Source organism: Myxocyprinus asiaticus, chromosome 45 (genome assembly GCF_019703515.2).
Source record: "Myxocyprinus asiaticus isolate MX2 ecotype Aquarium Trade chromosome 45, UBuf_Myxa_2, whole genome shotgun sequence".
NCBI classification, from domain to species: Eukaryota; Metazoa; Chordata; class Actinopteri; order Cypriniformes; family Catostomidae; genus Myxocyprinus; species Myxocyprinus asiaticus.
In genome coordinates this window covers 2,335,190-2,352,957 of record NC_059388.1, presented here as the reverse complement: position 1 = coordinate 2,352,957, position 17,768 = coordinate 2,335,190, and the positions used below count along the sequence as shown (strand labels likewise).

Below are 17,768 nucleotides of genomic sequence, written 5' to 3'. Positions count from 1 at the left end.
TTATTTATATTGTCAAGCCGGTTCTTACCTCCTCCTTTCCATTGAACTTTGTTACAGAAGGTCATTAATGTCTTACTGCCCTCAGTGAACAGCTTTATAGAAATCATGACTTAAAGTCTTAAAGGTGCAAAAGCCTCTAGTGAGCAAGCCTAAGGTGACTGTGGCAAGAAAAAAAACTCCATGAGATGTTAGTCAGTGGAGTGAAAAATTAGGTATGTCTGGATACCATTTTTTTGAGAACGAGTACCGATAGTTCCTTTTCGGTACTCACTGATACCAATACCTGTTTTTGTTTTATTTTTTTCTGAATTCCATATCAACAATTCATTTCAATTTTATCATCAAAGTGGTGTTTAAATGAATGAATTCATTAAAAATGTAATCAAATGAATATAGGGCAATTAATTGTCTATATATTGTATTCTTTTTTTTCAAATAAGTGCTTTTATACAGAACCTCACAGCACAATCCAAAATACAAAATTTGAGTTATTTTTGTCAAATAAAGTGCTGCAAAGCATCACAGATGTGACATTGCTTAAAGATAATACAATTACTATTGATTTATTATTACTATTATTATTAGTAGTAGTAGTAGTAGTATTACAGTGAATATCACATAACTATACAGTTGTGATATATTTCTGTCGTACTTTTTTCCATTTAAATTGAGCTTTTATTTTGGCGGAAGCTTTTATTTTGAAGCCCTTTCCGATTCTATGTGTTTTTGACGGTAGCTTCTCATTTCCGGAAATGCAGGTCACTTCGTGACCAAATGTGATTATTAAACTGCAAAAGGCTGCTATTCAGTTCATTAAATATGCAGTCTGTATGCGCTTCACACTACAAAGTGAATTACCGCTTTGCTCGCTGCCTTCTGCTACAAACAAGGCACGCAATACTCATGATGTGATTTCTGTGTATGAGCCAAGGAGATCTAAAAGGTATGAGTAACAACACCAGCTCCACACTTTGTGAGCAGCACATGCAAACTATATATTTTAGAGCTGTCAGAATTAACACGTTAATGCATGCGATTAATTAAAAAAGTTTAACGCATTAATTTTTCTTAATCGTGATACGCCAGCATAAACACTAGTTTGAAGAGCGGAACCTTTGTAATGTGTCTGCCCGGAGTCATTACACTGACGCACACTTCACAACACACACACACCAGAGCACTTCTACCAAGGGGAGCCTACAAGTTTAGCATAAAATAAAATCCCTTTATTGTCACTCAACCATATACACAAGTGCAACAGTGGGTGAAAGTCTTGGGTGCAGTTCCGAGCAACATAGCAGTCATGACAGTGATGAGACATATACCAATTTACAATAAACATCAGATTTACACAACACAATTTACATATCTAATATACACATAATTACACACAACACAATATACAAATAATAATATACAATGCACAGTATACAATACACACAATATAGAATACACATACACACAATATAGAATACACAGTATACAATAAAAATAGTATATATAAAATATACAGTTGGTTGCATTGTGATGTATTGACATTCAGGCTGTCAGTTGATAGTCAGTTGCCAGTGTGTTGTTAAGAAAGAATATAATTATGACAGTCCAATGTAAGATGAATAAAGTGCAGTGCTGATGTATTTTGATCGTGAGAGATCAAGAGTTCAAAAGTCTGATTGCTTGGGGGAAGAAGCTGTCATGGAGTCGGCTGGTGCGGGTCCTGATGCTGCGATACCGCCTGCCTGATGGTAGCAGTGAGAGCAGCCCATGGCTCGGGTGGCTGGAGTCTCTGATGATCCTCCGAGCTTTTTTCACACACCACCTGGTATATTTGTCCTGGAGGGAGGGAAGCTCACCTCCGATGATGTGTCTGGCAGTTTGCACCACCCTTTGCAGGGCTTTGCGGTTGAGGGCAGTGCTGTTGCCATACCTGGCAGTGATGCAGTGATGCAGTGCTGGTGTAGAACTGTGAGGATGTGGTGGTTCATTCCAAACTTCCTCAGCCGTCTCAGGAAGAAGAGGCGCTGGTGAGCCTTCTTCACAATGTCCTCAGTGTGGATGGACCATGTGAGCTCCTCAGTGATGTGGACACCCAGGAACTTGAAGCTGCTGACTCTCTCCACCGGTGCTCCATTGATGATGATGGGGCTGTGTTCTCTGTCTTTTCTCCTGAAGTCCACCACAAGTTCCTTGGTCTTGCTGACATTGAGGGAGAGGTTGTGCTCCTGACACCAGCGTGTCAGAGTGTGCAACTCCTCTCTGTAGGCTGTTTCATCATTGTCAGTGATCAGACTTACCACCGTTGTATCATCAGCAAACTTAATGATGGCATTGGAGCTATGTGTTGCCACACAGTCATGTGTGTACAGTGAATACAGGAATACTGAGAACACAGCCCTGCGGGGCTCCAGTGTTGAGGGTCAGTGATGAGGAGATATTGCTGTCCATTCTAACCATCTGGCGTCTGCTTGACAGGAAGTCCAGGATCCAGCTGCACAGTGAGCTGTTTAAGCCCAGAGCCCAGAGTTTCTCATCAAGCTTGGAGGGCACTATGGTGTTGAATGCTGAGCTGTAGTCTACAAACAGCATTCTCACATATGTGTTCCTTTTTTCCAGGTGGGAGAGAGCAGTGTGTAGTGTAGATGCAATGGCATCATCAGTGGAGCGATTGTTGCAGTATGCAAACTGCAGTGAGTCCAGTGAGGCAGGCAGCACAGAGCAGATATAATCTCTGATTAGTCTCTCAAAGCATTTGCTGATGATGGGGGTCATAGCAACTGGACGCCAGTTATTTAAGCAAGTGATTTTGGACTGCTTTAGTACAGGCACAATGGTGGACGTTTTAAAGCATGTGGGGACTACAGACAAAGAGAGGGAAAGGTTGAAAATGTCCGTAAAAGCACCAGTCAGTAGGTTCGCGCACACTCTGATGACGCAGCCCGGAATGCCGTCTGGGCCCGCGGCTTTACGGATATTCACCCATCGGAAGGATCTGGTTACATCCGCTACAGAGACGGAGAGTGAACTAACCTCTGTAGCTTCGGCAGCGAGAGCTCTCTCCACGAGGGGGGTGTTATTTCCCTCGAAACGAGCATAAAAATATTTAGCTCATCCGGGAGAGAGGCAGCGGTGTTCACGGCGGAGTTTTTATTCCCTTTGAAGTCCGTGATGATATTAATTCCCTGCCACATGCTTCTAGAGTCGGTGGTGTTGAACTGTCCTTTAATATTGTCCCTGTACTAGCGTTTGGCTGCTCTGATAGTTTTGCGGAGGGCATAACTGGCTTGTTTATGCTCCTCCGCGTTCCCAGAATTAAAAGCGGAGGTCTGCGCATTAAGTGCCGCGCGAACATTGCTATTAACCCATGGTTTCTGGTTAGGGTAGATCCGTATTGTTTTGGTCGGTACAACATCCTCTATGCACTTTCTGATGAAACACATTACGTTATCAGCGTCAAAAAAGGAGCTCGTAATGCTATTTGATGTACAAAACAAGCCCAGATGGGACTTGTGATAGAAATCAAGTATTTTTCCACCAGTGTAAGGCGTATTTTAATTACCACTGAAGCATGTCAAATCTTAACTATATCCAAAATGCAGAATGAGACATTTTTGTTTGCAAATGCTCTTCATATGGATTTCGAAGTGCCGCTGGTGTTGCCGCCCTGACGCAAATCATGAACGCAGCTTCACGATTGCTGTTACAAAGTGGATAGCCACAGTCTACTGGCACATTAATGTTGTGGAGGATTTGAGTTTAAGAGATTTAATGTGCATTGCAATGAATATGCAACCTATGTAGGGACTAGTTCTTTCAATTAGTCAAACTTCCACTTAGACTTTGGGAAATGTATAATGTTACTTGAATTGTTGCTATTTAAGTGCAATTCTATCTTTGTACTGTCGAAGCTTTGTTTGGAAAATGTTAAATTAGCATTATATTGTTAAATATTGTTTATAATATTGCCTAGCTCGAGTCGAGTGTTTGTATCCTGCTAGCCTTTTTTAGCATTGCTTATCTTTCTGTTTTCAGCATTTAATCTTTAATCTCTGCTATTTTTCAGCGTGCATCATTCTGCATTATTCTCTTATCGCGATTCAGCTGCGTGCATTTTTCCGCATGCATCCGCTTTCTATTTTTATTGCCTTTAAGCCTGAGCCCAAAATTCCAGAATATGATATTCATATCAATTTTCATATTACATTCATATTCATATAACATCACACACCTGAACTGTATATACCATATTGAAGAGAAGAACTAGGGCTTTCAAAATGATATAAGTATATGTATGATTATTTAAGGCTAATCATCCTTTATCAATCAGATTTCACACATACTTCATCAGACAACTGCATTTTCAACCATTTTAATTACAAGCTAGAGGGAAACTTAGAGTGTATGAAATATACATAATTTTGTGGGCAATGTAGAATAGCAGACAAATTAGAAATATAATCTATTGTTTAAAAGTTATGACCATTCTATTAACGGAATAAAACAAACATTTAGAATGTTAAGATGCAGTTCACATGACCACTCCTCAAATACTCCTTTTGAGCACCTGTAATAATAAATTGAGATTGCATCTGAAATTGAAGGACACAAACACTGAAATATACATTTTGTGTGTTCAATAAAACACACACTTTATTTAATTTGAACATTAGAATTACACACGAATTACACAGCAAAACATACAAAATCAAACTTTCGAACTATCTACAGTAAATACATTTTTAATAAAGAGCGCAGGAACAGAATATATATAAATTCATAAATATTCAACAACTGCAATACCTGTGGAGAGAAGAGAGGGAGAAAAGACGGGAGGGGGAGGACAACAACACCAGTAAACACAGCCCAACCTAGGCCTCTTCGTGAAACTGGTCACACTCAGCTAATTGCCAAGTCTGAAAACAGTTCCTGTCACGAACCAAGCAAAGTCTTTTGCCATTACATTCCGGTGTGCAACAAGCTACTTTGCTTGTATGCAAAGTGTATGCAAAGGGAAACTTGCGTGAATATCGATACCTCCCAGCTGACGAGCCAGGTTTTCTCTGAAATCTATCTGGGTTAAGTTCACCGGTCTACACTCATCCTCTGGTGCCGCATGAATGTGTTGCCATTCCTTAAACAATATAAAACTATTGACGACGGCAATGTCTATGAAGTGGAAAAAAAAGAGTCTTCCACCACTTTTGAGTTTTTTGTAGGATGCCGTAAGTTTTTAACATTTGGTCTGACCTATCAACACTGCCCATGTTTTTGTTATAATCGCTGATGACAGTAGGCTGGAGGGCTACATCTTTTGTCCAGTCACCATAATTTTTTACAAACCTAGTAATTTCGGTTGAGCCATTCGCATTGTGGAAATTGGAGAGGCATGTAACTGCACGTGTGTCCTTCCACTGAATTACAAGTATATTCCCCTCAATCCTACACCACCTCATATCCCCACGAGCTGTCTTGCGTTCCCATCTTTTAATGTCTTTAAATTCTGCAGGAAACAGTTTACAATTCACCTTGCATGTCCCACAGGCATTAGTTCCCATTTCTAACAACCATAAGAGCTGTGGACGTGTAAAAGTTGTCAAACCAAACACTGTGGCCCTGGTCTTTGAATGGCTGCAGTAACGATTCAACTACTTTGGTGGCCAAGTCAGTGACACACCCATCATGACTACCTGTGTAAACATTAAAGTCGAGAGTATACCCCGAGTCTAATGTTGCAATTATCCAAAATTTAAAACCCCACCGAGTAGGCTTGCCCTTCATGTATTGTTTAAATCCTGACCGAGCTTTAGACTTGACCATACGTTCATCTATTGCGAGGTTTTGGTTAGGCTGAAAGAGCTGCTGGTATTTTTGTTTGAGGTGGTCCATAAGATAATGCAACTTCCTAAGGCGATCCTGATTATCCTCTGTGGTAGGGTCTACAACATGTAGAGCTGCTAAAAGAGCCTTGTAGCGGTCACATGACATAAACATAAAGTTTAGGATGAGCTCCCACCCCTGACGGTTTGTAAAGCTGCATATTTCAGCAACTACAGCCTGAGTAAAAAACAGCATGAAAAAGTCAATTTCTCACAACATCATATTGGAGGTTGACCACACAGCCTGACGCACGCTACCTAAGTCAATACCGAATGGACAGCTAGGCTTAAATGGAAGAGGTTTTGGTGCCTGTGAATCGATGTCATAGTACGAGGGATAAGAAACAGAGTCAGGGAAGCGTTTACGCTTTCTAGCTGACTTGGGACCTGTGCGAGAATGGCTAGCTGTACTCAAAATTATAAGAGTAACAGTGTTAGTGTTACTGTGCGTATCAGTCATATGAGAAATGGAAACAAACAATACATACACATTCATACATAACCAGCTGATGGTCTTGGCTGGGGATCAGGTTCCATCTCATCCTCCATCTCCTGGTGGTCTGGGTCTTCCTGCAGTAGTTCCTGGTCCAGCAGATCTTCCTCCTGTGTGCTCATGCCCTCAAAAGCAGGGAGCCATAGTCTCTCCATCTCTACAACAGAAAAAAGTACACAATTGGTAGCTAGCAGTGTGTTCTTCACAAATCCATACACTGAATAGTCACCAAAGGCTTGCAGACTAACCAGAATGTCCAACTGCAGACAGTCCTCACATTTTCCTTGTGAACAGAAAGCTACACACAATCTAAAATCATGTCTGTGTGATGGATTGGTAAGGCTATCTGCTAAATTATAGAAAGATATTTACCATTTTTGTTATTACATGGGAAAATCAACAAGCTAGATAACTTATCTAACTAGCAGGCCAGTTTCCAGGCAGGTCTGAACAACGTCTGCTCTCTGCCTCACATTACTTCAGGTGGATTTTTCACAAGCAACAAAACTGGCCAAAAAAGTTATTGATATTTAGCTAAAAACGTGCATAGTATTGCTAGCTAATGTTTATTTTGCAAGTTTCACAGAAATTTGCTTAAAAATAGAGGCTAGCTGCCTGTCCGATGAACGCCAACGGTCATGTAATTTTTTCCAGAAATAACTAGCGTTACTCCTACAAATAAATGCTTCATAACTAAAACGTTTTGACTTTCAATATACAATATTGACAACACATGTTAAATAACTTGTCTTACCTCGAAAGATCGCCTCAGTTTTAAATTTGAAGCTGTAAGTCCAACACTGGAGGTAATCTCCCGGAATATCCTCTCTGGCTCCGCTCAGGCAAATGGAGGATGATGCGGATGACGATACATTTATTATTCTCGCCCAGTAACCCCTTAACCAATCATATGTGCTTTTAGCTTATGCTGTCATGAGTATCTGGCAGTTTTTAGAAATAAAATCGGTGATTGGACGGCGAAGATATTGAGACAGGAACCATGGGAATAATTGTTCCCAAATGTGAACGCTCCAGCTGGAAAGGGTTGAACTGCTTTTCTCCTCTGTATTACACGGATTATTGCATCAATCTCAAAGCACCGCTAATCAAGAGGGATTCACATCGATATCAAACCCACGCTGCCCAAGAAGCACCACAACAACAAACAAATGTGGTAAGACATGGCATCAACACACGATATTGCTACTTGCACTGCATGCCACATGTTTATGATAGCTTCATCCATCAGCAGTGAGGGATTTACATGTGATAAATGTAAGGAATTAGTCAGGCCTGATTATAGGTGTTTTTATTGTAAGGAACATGGAAATAGAGACTCCATCCACCATAGTATAATGCATTTCGGGAGCCAGAGCATCTGACATCAAATCAAATTTACAAGTGCTGGCTAATGCCAAACGTAGATTTTCTAAGATTGTTATTCATGTCGGCACAAACGACTGGCGAAGCCAGACATCGGAGATCACTAAAGATAATTTTGAAGAGGTGTGGCAACTTTCAAAAACTATGACAGACACGGTAATATGCTCTGGTCCCCTCCCTGCTCGTCATGGTGACGAGGTTTATGGTATATTAGTGTTTCTGAATGGCTGGATGTCTGAGTGGTGTCTGCAAAATAGCATAGGATTTATAGACAATTGGACAAGTTTTTGGGGTAGACCTGACCTGCTAAAGAGAGACAGACTCCATCCCTTCTGGGAAGGTGCTGTTCTCCTCTCTAGTAATCTGGCTCATTGTCTTAATAGTAATATTGATTGACTAACTGGGGCCCATGTCAGGAAGCAGACAAACTGGCTAATCTGAATGTCTGCTAGCTGCCTTGAGATGTCACACAGGTCACATAAACCACAACACATAGAGACTGTATCACATAGATATCATATAGAGACTGTGTCTTTTCCCTGAACTACCAAACACAAAAACCTCATCATAAAGTCATTTAGAAAAAACGTTTTTGAAATCAAACTAGGAAAAAAATTTTTTTTAAGATAAACATCATATAAATGTAGGGCTATAAACATTAGATCGCTTTCATCCAAAGCACTAATTGTAAATGAAATTATTACAGATCATAATTTAGATTTGCTCTGTTTGACTGAAACCTGTTTTAAACCGGATGAATATAATAGTTTAAATGAGTCTACTACCCAAGGTTATTGTTCTAAACAGTGGTTGAGGAGGGGGTGTTGACAGTGATGTTTTTGGTGTAACTAAGAGGTCAGGATATAAGTTCAATTATTTTGAACTGATAATGCTTTATGTGACATCGTCAGATATAAATAATGACATCTTTTGTTCTTGCTACAGTATATAGACCACCAGGGCCATGATGTCCTTAGAGAATTTGCTGATTTTCTGTCAGATCTAGTAGTTACTGTGGATAGAGCTTTAATCTTTGGCGACTTCAACATTTACATAGATACAAAAAATAATAATAATTATACACTGGGATTAGCATTTATCGATATTCTCAACTCTGTTGGGGTCAGACAAAATGTGACAGGATGAACACATCGCCATAATCATATGCTTGATTTAATTCTAATATAGAATTGATGTTGATAATATATCAATTCTGCCACAGAACGATGACATCTCAGATCATTTCCTCGTCTCTTGTACGCTGCATTTAGCAAAGGTCACTCAATCTATGCTGCGTTATTGATTGGGTAGAACTATTCTTTCGACCACAAAAGATAGCTTCACTAATAACCTTCTAGATTTGTGTCAGATACAAAGTAAACCAATTTTTTTTTTGAAGAACTTGAAAATATAGATACAGTCTTCTCTAGCACTCTTGATAGTGTCACCCCTAAAGTTAAGTATGGAGTGCCACAGGGATCAGTTTTAGGGCCTCTCCTTTTCTCCTTATTTCACAGTTCCTGATAATATCTCCCAGGTTAAGCATATATTAGTTTTAACTGTTATGCCGACGATACTTTATATTTCCTCAAAACCCGACAAAATTTCACAATTCTCCAAGTTAGCAGAGTGTTATCAATGATATCAAAGATTGGATGGCTAGAAATTTCCTTCTACTCAATTCAGACAAACAGAGGCACTAATTATTGGATCAAAAACTTCTAAAAATAAGACGCTAAACTGTAATTTGTCTCTCGATGGATGTACTGTCACGTCATCTTCTACAGCAAAGAACTTAGGTGTTGTATTTGATCTGTGTTGTATATTGTAATCAGTCCTTTGAAAACCACATTTCCATTGTTTGTAGAACAGCATTCTTCCATCTCAGAAATATTGCTAAGTTACGACACATGCTTTCTGTTTCTAATGCTGAAAAACGAATTCATGCATTCATGACCTCAAGGCTAGATTATTGTAATGGATTACTGGGAGGATGTCCTGCAGGTTCCATAAATAAACTTCAGTTAGATCAAAATGCAGCAGCTAGAGTGCTGAGTACTACCAAGAAAAATGAACATATCAGCCCAATCTTAGCATCGCTACATTGGCTACCTGTTAAATTTTGTATTCATTTTAAAATACTTTTAACAACTTACAAAGCTTTGAATGGTCTAGCTCCACAGTGACCTTCTATCATGCTTTATTCCATCACGTTCATTAAAATCGCTAAATTCTGGCCTGTTAGTAATACCTAGAATATCAAAATCCACAAAAGGAGGTTTTTCCTATTTGACTCTTAAACTACGGAATAGTCTTACAAAGATGGTTCGGGACTGAGGCACACTCTCTCAGTTTAAGTCTAGACTAAATACTCATCTTTTCAGCCAGGCATACACCTAATTTATCTATCAACTCATAGTTATGCTGCATTAGTTAGGTCTGCTGGAACCGGAAACACTTTTCATATTCCATAATCCTGTTTTAAAGTGAATGGCATCTATGCTAATATTATTCTATTTGTTTCCCTGTCTTAACCTCGGAATACATATCCTGAGGTTACCAGATCCTGCCAAGATCCAGCTCTGGTCCTGCCTGATGTCCGACTCTGGTCCTGCCTCTTGTCCGACTCTGGTCCTGCCTGATGTCCGACTCCGGTCCTGCCTGATGTCCGACTCCCACTGCTACGTGTTGCTGAGTGATGCCGACTAACTGCAGCTTGTGCCAGCCAGATATATCTTCAGTCTACTACGATGGACTTTACAGACGATGAACTGATGCCAGCACCAACCGTCAGACATGGGCACTGCCTGAAACTTAGATTTAAGATTGACTCCACCGGAAATTAATCTGCCACAAGCTTACGGATGAACTGCAGTGCGGTCCTTACTGACCTCTGCCTGCATCACCTTGGTCAAAGGATGGACTACACTCTTAAAATGGAAAACATACAGTAGATAATAAATTAATTGCAGCCTTCATCAGCCAAATAACAAAGGACAGTGCATCTGTTTGCACTTCTGCAGTTAAATAAGAATGCAAATTAATTTAATTTAAACATTAATCTTACAGTTATTTCAAAATATTTTTGTTTAAACATTGGCCCCTAACACTTACTTAGTTTACTAATTTTAAATCTTGACTCGTACTACACATAAATAACTAATATTGGCATTATATTCATGCTGTTTAGCCAGAGGAGAACTGGCCCCCACAGTGAGCCTAGATTCCCCCAAGGTTATTTTTCTCCATTAACCAACATCGTATGGAGTTTTGTGTTCCTTGCCACAGTCACCTTAAGCTTGCTCACTGGGGGTCTAAATAGAAATAATTATTTTCTATTATTTATTTTAAGGCGCAATTTACAATCGTTTTTTAAATTTTTTTATTAAACCTCACTATTATGACTCGAAGACATTACTATATTACACCTTGTTCTGTTAAAGCATAATTTTCTGTAAAGCTGCTTTGAAATGATGTGTGTTGTGAAAAGTGCTAAACAAATAAAAATGACTTGAGTTAACTTGTTTTCTTTGTTAAGATGGAAATAAGTGCCTTTTGACAGGAAAGAAGTATATATAGTGTCAAATTTCAGCACTTTCAAAATCTGCAATTTAAAAATGTTAATTGAATGACAGCACTAATATATTTATGTATATTATTAAATCACAGCCTTTGTAGTTTAATAATCACAGAAGCACATAGCGTGTTTTAATTTGTGCATTGAATGTTTGCGTAATGACATTCTTACATCAGATGGAGCATTTTAACAAGTACGAGAACAAATACATAAGCGTGGTATCGGACTCGATTCCGATACCAGTATTGGGACATCTCTAAGAAATAAACGTATTCAGCTGGGGGACCCCAATGTCCTCTGGCTTTACAATAAATAGACATTTGCCAATATTATTATACTGTATATAGTATAATACAAGTCATGTATTCACTGAATAAATAAAGTGATCTATTTTTTCCATATGACAGTAAGATGGTATTTAAACTGTAATGATAATAATTACATTAAAATTAAGTATAATTCAAACAAATATGATGCGGCCACTGAAGTGTTCCTTGTTGTCTGGCTGGTAGATGACGGTAATTAATTTTCTGTAAACTCCATCTTAAGAGACAGAACTGATGCAGGCAGTGGTCAGTGAAGTGTCGGTTGCTGTCTAGCTGGTAGTCGGCAGTAGTTAATTTTCCTACTTTTTCAAGATACAAAGTCAGGCAGTGGTCACCAGCCTTTCTGGTTGGTACAGGAATCTGTGTTGGGAGGGGAACACAAGGCTGGACCCGAAGCTCGACCTGGCAGGTTCTGGGAACCTCGTGATGAGGATCCTGAGCTATAGACAAGGAAGCAAATGAAATAATATTAGCGTAGAGATCATACACTTTATTATGGAATGGAATTATAAATTATGAGCATTTATTCCAATTCTGGCAGACCTGAATAATGAGCATAACTAAGGGTTTGAGAAACAAATTAGTAGTATGCCTGACTAAGGACAAGAGTGTTTGGTTTAGACTTAAATTAAGGAAGTGATTGCGGTTGATGCGGTTGATGTTGATGCAGAGTGTTCCTGTAACAACAGTGCATAAAGAGACTGTACAAAGCATTAAAGAGATGAAACTTCTTGCAGAGGGTTGGTGCAAGCATGCTACTATCATGCAAAAAATGCTCTCTAAGAAGATGCGTCTCTCAATTTATTAGGGAATTGCGTCTCTGAAAAAAAAAAAAAACACCACCACTAAAAATATTAATGTTAGTTGTTGACCCCACTAATCAACTAGTCAGTTGATAGACGACTAGGCAATTTGTTGACCACCCTGGTACATTCCTATTACCATTCCTGGGATTTTTTAATAATAGATTAAATTTAGCAGATCCAGTTTACGTATATCAAGCTTTAATGGCAAGATAAACTTAAATGTACATTGCCAATTCATTATTAGACACTATATGTACAGATATAAAACAAATTTGCCAAAGTTTAAAATCTCAAAACTAGTGAGTGAGCATTTTCAGGTGATGCGAAGAGATACGGCAGCTTACCCGTATCTCTGCCATACCTGGCTCACTGCTTGCGGAAGTCACCATTCTCCATACACTAAATCTGCTCCCATGTTTATTATCCCCGGCACATGCTTTGTGTGTAATGCATATTAAGTGTGCACTGCTCCACACAATCAGTTTCTGTGCTAGGATGTGCTGTCATGTCGAGTGTGTACTTACTGGAAATTTATTTAAATTTCAAAATTTGTGAAGTTTCAGAAAGTTACAAAAAAAAAAATCGATAATGCATTAATTATAACCAATACATATATTGGTTAAATTACCTCCTTGAAGCTGGCACCCCATATAATTAAATCATTACCAAAACTATACTATTCGTTTGTGCTGATTTGTGCCGCAAAAACTAAGTTTGTGCTGGTTTGGTGTTTGAGATATTACACATTATTTATTTGGGTGTGTGACGTCTCTTTCAACCCCATGTGGTCCAAATCGCTCCAAACCGGTGCCCTTCATTTGTGCTCATTTTGTGCCGTTAAAAGAAACACTGTAACTATTTCCCTTCCTTTAAAGCAAGAAACTTTTTGGGAGCGGTGACGTCACTCTCCACCCCATGTCATCCAAATCACTCCGAACCGGTGCCGTTCGTTTGTGCTCGGTGTGTGCCATTAAAATTATTCTTGTTTAAATTCTCCCTCCTTAGAACTTACAACTTCAATTCAGGGCAGTGACGTCAGTCCGCCCCATGTCGTCCAAATCGCTCCAAACCAGTACCGTTAGTTTATGCTTGATTTGTGCTGGTTTGTGCCATTAAAATAAACGTTGTATCTATTTCCATTAATTCCTTAGACACGGTCTGTCTTTGTCCTGCAAACTTTGGTTTGTAGCCTAATGTGGATGGATGGCTTAAAAAATGAACTGAGATTTCCTCATTGACTTACAATATAGCACTGTAACTGCTAGTGGTTGTGTACCATGTGCACAAGTCCCTGAGGTAGATTCCAAGTCAAGTCTCAAATCTTTGAGGTGGAGTCCAAGTCAAGTCTCAAGTCTTTCAAGGCCAAGTCTAAGTCAAGTCTCAAGTCTTTGGTCACAAGCCAGGTCAAGTCTTAGTTGTTGTTTGGCAATAGTTATTTATCTGCAGCAGTTTAGTTTAATAAAAACTGTATAAGGCTTATTCAATTTTGAAAAATTACAACTACTAAGGATTGCCTTGTTCATTTATTCAAACTTGTCTAAGGTTTTACAGTACTTTAATCATGGATTTTTATTTTTATACAATAAACAATAAAAAAACTATGAAATTATGCAAAGTATTTCATGGCTACATTTGCTCTTGTGAATTCAGTGAACCTGCAGACAGCGAACGACTGCATTAACCCTTGTTTGGTATTGGGGTCAAAAATTACCCCTTTTGAACTTTGCTTCTTTAAAAAAACATGGTTTCCTTCATTTCAGTGCTGACATTACCTATCTATACACACACAAAAAAAAACTGGGCTGGAATCTGTTGGTGTGGTGGTGTGAGAAAAAAAAAGTACCTTTCATGGTGTTTGGGGTCAAATTTTACCCCACACTGGAAATGATGAGACGATAAAACAGAGTTTTTTTTTTTTTTTTTTTTTTGTCTAATAAAATCAATAAATCCGCCACAATGCAGAACACACACACACAGAGAAATAAAGGGGTGGTACTATACCACATCCTCATTGCGGAACTCGTGCTCACACACACACACACACACACACACAAATATTACAAACAAATGAGCCTTCAAAAATAGTGGGCTATATTCAGGCTGATCAGATGAAGAACAAGCAATAGAACTGAACAGAACCTGTCCTGAAAAAGTATGTGAAAGTGTATAATGTATTTTTTTAATAATTTGTTTGTCATCATTGTTATAATCACATTTAATTTGAAAAAAATAAAAATAACAATTCTACATTATCAATTAATATTACATCATGAAATTGTATATGTCATAATGATATGAGCTATCAATGTTTGAAATAATGTCTACAATTTACAAGAAATAACATTGGGTTTACATTCATTTTTATTACAATCGCTAAAATGGTAATGTCACTTTAAGAGATGAATGCATCTCACAGACTCGCACAGGTGTTCCGGTTTATTAAAGGGATAGTTCATCCAAAAAGGAAAATTCTTTCATCATTTACTCACCCTCATGCCATCCCAGATGTGTATGGCTTACTTTCTTCAGCAGAACACAAACAAAGATTTTCAGAAGAATATCTCAGCTCTGCTGGTCCTTGCAATGCAAGTGAATTGTGCTCAGGCCTTTGTAACTCAAAAAATCATATAAAGGAAACATAAAAGTAATCCATATGACTCCAGTGGTGAAATACATATCTTTAGAAGCAATACAATACTGTACAGTTGAAGTCAGAAGTTTACACACACTTAGGTTGAAGTAATTCAAACTCATTTTTTAACCACTCCACAGATTTAATATTAGCAAACTATAGTTTTGGCAAGTCATTTAGGACATCTACTTTGTGCATGACATGAGTAATTTTTCCAACAGTTGTTAACAAACAGATTGTTTCACTTATTTAATCGACTATATCACAATTCTAGTGGGTCAAAAGTTTACATACACTAAGTTAACTGTTCCTTTAAGCAGCTTGGAAAATTCCAGAAAATGATGTCAAGCCTTTAGACAATTATCCGATTAGCTTCTGATAGGAGGTGTACTGAATTGGAGGTGTACCTGTGGATGTGTTTTAAGGCCTACCTTCAAACTCAGTGCCTCTTTGCTTGACATCATGGGAAAATCAAAAGAAATCAGCCAAGACCTCAGAAAAAAAAATGGTGGACCTCCACAAGTCTGGTTCATTCTTGGGAGCAATTTCCAAATGCCTGAAGGTACCACGTTCATCTGTACAAACAATAGTAAGTATAAACACCATGGGACCACGCAGCCATCATACCACTCAGGAATCCTAGAGATGAATGTAGTTTGGTGCGAAAAGTGCAAATCAATCCCAGAACAACAGCAAAGGACTTTGTGAAGCAGGTAGACATGTATCTATATCCACAGTAAAGCAAGTCCTATATCAACATAACCTGAAAGGCTGCTCAGCAAGTAAGAAGCCAATGCTCCAAAACTGCCATAATAAAGCCAGACTACAGTTTGCAAGTGCACATGGGTTCAAAGATCTTACTTTTTGGAGAAATTTCCTCTGGTCTGATGAAACAAAATGGAACTTTTTGGCCATAATGGCCATCGTTATGTTTGGATGAAAAAGGGTGAGGCTTGCAAGCTGAAGAACACCATCCCAACCATGAAGCATGGGGGTGGCAGCATCAGGTTGTGGGGGTGCTTTGCTGCAGGAGGAACTGGTGCACTTCACAAAATAGATGGCATCATGAAGAAGGAAAATGATGTGGATATTTTGAAGCAACATCTGAAGACATCAGCCAGGAAGTTAAAGCTTGGTCGCATATGGGTCTTCCAAATGGACAATAACCCCAAGGATACCTCCAAAGTTGTGGCAAAATGGCTTAAGGACAGCAAAGTCAAGGTATTGGAGTGGCCATCACAAAGCCCTGACCTCAGTTTGATAGAAAATTTGTGGGCAGAACTGAAAAAGCGTGTGCGAACAAGAATGCCTACAAACCTGACTCAGTTACACCAGTTCTGTCTGGAGGAATGGGGCAAAATTCCAGCAACTTATTGTGAGAAGGTTGTGGAAGGCTACCCAAAACGTTTGACCCAAGTTAAACAATTTAACAGCAATGCTACCAAATACAAACAAAGTGTATGTAAATGTCTGACCCACTGGGAATGTGATGAAAGAAATAAAAGCTGAAATAAATAATTCTCTCTACTGTTATTCTGACATTTCACATGCTTAAAATAAAGTAGTGATCCCAACTGACCTAAGGCAGGGAAAGTTTTCTACGATTAAATGTCAGGAATTGTGAAAAACTGAGTTTAAATGTATTTGGCTAAGGTATATGTAAACTTCTCACTTCAACTGTAGGTGTGGGTGAGAAACAGATCAAAATTTAAGTCCTTTTTTACTCTAAATCTCCACTTTCACTTTTACATCTGAAAGTCACATGTGGTGCCTGTTTAGTTTTACTTTCACATCTGAAAGTGGAAGTGGAGATTTAGCGATGAATTCATCAATATAGCACTGATGATGCACCCCATGATGCATCAATGGGCCTCCCTCCGGAGTTTGACTGATTTCTGCCAGTCCTGGCAGCTAATTGAAAGCTAATTGAAAAGGTTGAAGGCTGTTCCTTAAATTTGCACTCTGTATCACTGCTTTTAGGAGTAGTTCTATTATAAGTTGCTTCTGTGCTGACACTAACATTGCATTCTGTCACTTCTGTACTGACATAAGTACCTTCTAATGTTTGGTGAGAAACATGTCAATTTTGCATGCCTGGTTTAACTGAGCAATGCAACATAATTTTTTATTATTTTTTGTACGTACGTACATATGAAATGAGGTCAATAAGTACGTAGGTCAAGTGGATGATTATTTTCTAACTAAGTATTTGTTTTAGAATGATTGAGTCTGATTTATTAAGAGTTTGAGAAGTGTATGTGTGTTATTAATTGACACTTGTAGGACTACGACATTTTAGGGGGTGCTAAGCCAATTCATGGAGGTGCTTAAAAAAAATTGTTCACCCAAAAATGAAAATTCTCTCATAATTTACTCACCCTTATGCCATCCCGAATGTGTATGACTTTCTTTCTTTAGTAGAACTCAAATGAAGATTTTTAGAAGAATATCTCAGCTCTTTTGGTCCATACAATGCAAGTGAATGGGTGTCAACATTGTGAAGCTCCTAATATCACATAGGTTCATATAAAAGTAATCCATAAGACTCCAGTGGTTTAATCAGTGTCTTCAGAGGCAATATGATAGGTGTGGTTAAGAAACAGATCACTATTTTTATTTCAGTCCTTTTTAACTATAAATTCTCCTCCCTGTTCAGTCAATTTCCACTTCAACTTTCA

The 17,768-nt window shown here is 38.6% G+C and overlaps 1 protein-coding gene across 2 annotated transcripts in view; it reads left to right on the top strand.

The window, feature by feature from the left end:
* The window catches only part of large1 (LARGE xylosyl- and glucuronyltransferase 1), a 163,857-nt gene that overhangs the window by 79,590 nt on the left and 66,499 nt on the right, over nucleotides 1-17,768 (top strand). The window lies entirely within an intron of this gene.